Raw genomic sequence first — 3,326 nt, forward strand, 5'->3', positions numbered from 1 at the left:
CCGGAAGAACAACTTCCTCCGCGCAGGATTCGGCCGGCCGTTGACCATAGAGATGGGACAGTCTAGACGAGCCGGAGGTCCGTGGTGATCGAGCGGGCTTCTGCCACGTGATACGGCCCCCTCCTTCCCCAGCTCCTCTGAGGAGTCTGAGAGTCACGGAGTGTTTTCGCTGTGGTTCCGTTTCAAGGTCATCACAGCAAACCCTGCGAGAGTATGAGCAATACTATGCCTTTCCCAGCAAAAGCGGGAACAGGCCTAGGACCTGGGAGGCCCTCACCTGAGGAACACACACAGAAAATAGAATCCACACTCACCTGGAGGTCCGCAGTCTCCCGGGTGGGTGCACGATTCTCCCCTGCTCCCGCCTGTCTCATCGGGCCTGTTGTCACCCGGTTCACACAGCCATTCACCAGGCCTCCGTCTTGGTGCTCACGTCGCCCCATCCCCCGTGTCACGCCACAGGAGCACAAAGAGGTTGCATTAATTGAACGAAAGCTCGGCAAGACAGTCAAAAGACAGCGCCGAAGGGAAAGGTGGCCATTGATCCGGAACTCTTGAGTTACGTGCTTGCTCGCTAGGCCCCAAAGAATAAGAGCAGTGAAGACTACTTAGAGGCTTAGCAAATAGACACCCGTAACCGAGGGCTATGTACCACACAGCGTAAGCACTTTTCCACTTTCATTTCTTCATGGGTTCTTTCTGTTATTTTTGTTTGTTGGTTCGTTTGTTTTGAGACAGGGCTTCCCTATGCTGCCCAGGCTGGCCTCCAATACCTAATCGACTTGCATCCTACTCTGGGTACTAGTACTATTACAGGCAAGCATCACCACACCCACTCAATTCACGTTTTTTTTTCTTTATGATAAGTAATATGAACAAGTTTTCTATTACTGACCCCGTTTTACACACGAGACCTGAGGCATTAAACTCACAAACTAGACTTCGGTAATAAGAGACCTAGTGGATGGAATTCAGCCGATCTCTAGACTCCACTTTTTTTTTTTTTTTAACTATAAAATTGTAATAGCTATGGGATTAGGGCTGTTTTATGACATAACATGTAGGATTGGATAAGAATTTTGTTTTTCTTTTACTTTGTTTTTTTTTCTTCTTGGTATCTTTGCAACAGAGGAGTCTTTAGTTTGGGGATTTTTTTTTTAAGATTTATTTTTATTTTTTAACTGTGTGTGTGTGTGTGTGTGTGTGTGTGTAGTGTAGCATGTAAGTGTAGGTGCCCACAGAATCCAGAAGAGGGCATTGGATCTCCTGGAGCTCAAGTTAGAGGCAGTTGTAAGCCACCCTGCATGGGTGCTATGATCCCATCTGTGTCCTCTACAGAAGTTACTAGGCGCTCTCACAGGCTGATCCATCTCTCCAGTCCCAAGTGTTAAGGTTTTAAATCTGGTTAGTTTGTTGGTAGTGAGACTAGGAGAGAGGCACGAACAGGAACGAGAAGGTGTTGCCCTGGTATGGGACAGAATGCGGCACTAAGGGTGGGGATGAGGATAGGTTTAGAGCTCTCTCAGGGTTAAAATCCGCATGCTTTGGATAGAGATTGAGAGGAAGAGTTTGTGAAGGTGTAGACAAGAACAGCCCAAAAAGAGAGGTCAAATATCATTTCTAAATTTCCAGTTGCCAAAGCTGGGTAGATGCAGCCTTATATTTCTAAGTAGGAGAATTCAGAAAGAGGTTTTCGGAGTTGGTTCCAAGGGCAGCAGATACAGTTCAGGCAGAGCGTTGGCCCAGCATGTGTGAGGCCCCAGGTTGAATCCCCAGTATTAAAAAGAAGAAAAGTAGCCTATGAATCTAATTTGAGATTTTCTCTAAGGCACTTATTTGATGAAATAACCAGTGCTTTGCTCAGAAATGGAATTCCCATGTATGACAGGAGAGAACTGGCTAAAACCAATATAATAATTTCTTTTTTTTTTTTTTTTTTTGGTTTTTCGAGACAGGGTTTCTCTGTGTAGCTTTGCGCCTTTCCTGGAACTCGCTTTGGAGACCAGGCTGGCCTCGAACTCACAGAGATCCGCCTGGCTCTGCCTCCCGAGTGCTGGGATTAAAGGCTAGCGCCACCACCGCCCGGCCGTGCACCACCACCACCCGGCAATATAATAATTTCTTATCAACTTGTCTTAGTCATTTTTACATAGTGACAGACCAATGGCAAAACATTTTATTCAAGATGATAACTGAAGAAAGGGATCTTAGCTCTGCGAAGGATCCTTCAAGCACTCACTATAGTACCAGGCAGAGGAGGTGGTTAAGCAAATGTGTCAAACAGACTAGCATCAAGTACTGAAAGAGGAAGGTTTGTATTTTTTGCTTCTCATATAAATCCCTATGGATATCATACACTTTACATTTGTACAGTGTTTTACTTTTTAAAAGAATGATTTCCTCACTCAGTATCCCTTTATAGTAATTTTGTGAGGGTAGGCAGGGTAGCTGTTTAGTCCATTTACAGCTACAATTAAGATCAGAAGAAGTGACTTGCTGAGGACTTCTAGCACTTATTGTGTAGCCCAGGCTGGCCTCCAACTTGTGTCCCCTACCTATGTCTCCTGAGTGTTGTTATTGCAGCGGACCACTGTGCCCTAGTAATTATTCCTGTCCTTTGATTCAGACTCCAGCATTTAATGTCAACCATCACCTGGAAACAATTGGCAGGCCTAGAAAGATAACAGCGTTATATAGTTTTTGTAATAGAATTAAGCTTACAAACCCATTGTTACTAGAAAAAATTACTATTAGAACCAAGGCACATGTTCTAGTGAAATTTTATCATCATTAAGTTCTTTGTTTGGCCCCTACAGTAGAATAAAATCTGTTTTGTTTCGAGAGGTCATGGTATAATTACAGGTGCTCCGCTACTAAGCAGACGTCAAAGAGCAGACAAAACAGCCATTCAACAGAAAACCAGAAAACAAAGCCAGGGGGGAGCGGCTTTCTCTTCTGTTAGGTCAGCTATCTGTAACAGTTGTTTCTGAGGAGGGAATTCAGCTGTTGGTTTCTTGGAATTTCTCTTAGAAACTAGTTTATTTTTGTAAGAATTTCTAAGTACAGTTTAACAGTTCCATGATCTGTTTATTTTAAACACTGAAAAATCAAACAAAATATAATTAGAAGACAGATTAAATGGAAAGATACCATTTTTTTCAACCTTGAAGGAAGAACATTGCATAGGAACACTCAAAAGAGAACTGAGATGTGAAAGACCCAAAGGTAAGAGGAAAGCTACCGGGTAAAGGACACACAGACAGGGAGCTGCTTCCAGGTAAAGGACACACAGACAGGCAGCTGCTTCCAGGTAAAGGACACACAGA

This window comes from Peromyscus californicus, unplaced genomic scaffold, assembly GCF_007827085.1.
Source record: "Peromyscus californicus insignis strain IS unplaced genomic scaffold, ASM782708v3 Scaffold_4__1_contigs__length_199733344, whole genome shotgun sequence".
Taxonomy (NCBI): domain Eukaryota; kingdom Metazoa; phylum Chordata; class Mammalia; order Rodentia; family Cricetidae; genus Peromyscus; species Peromyscus californicus.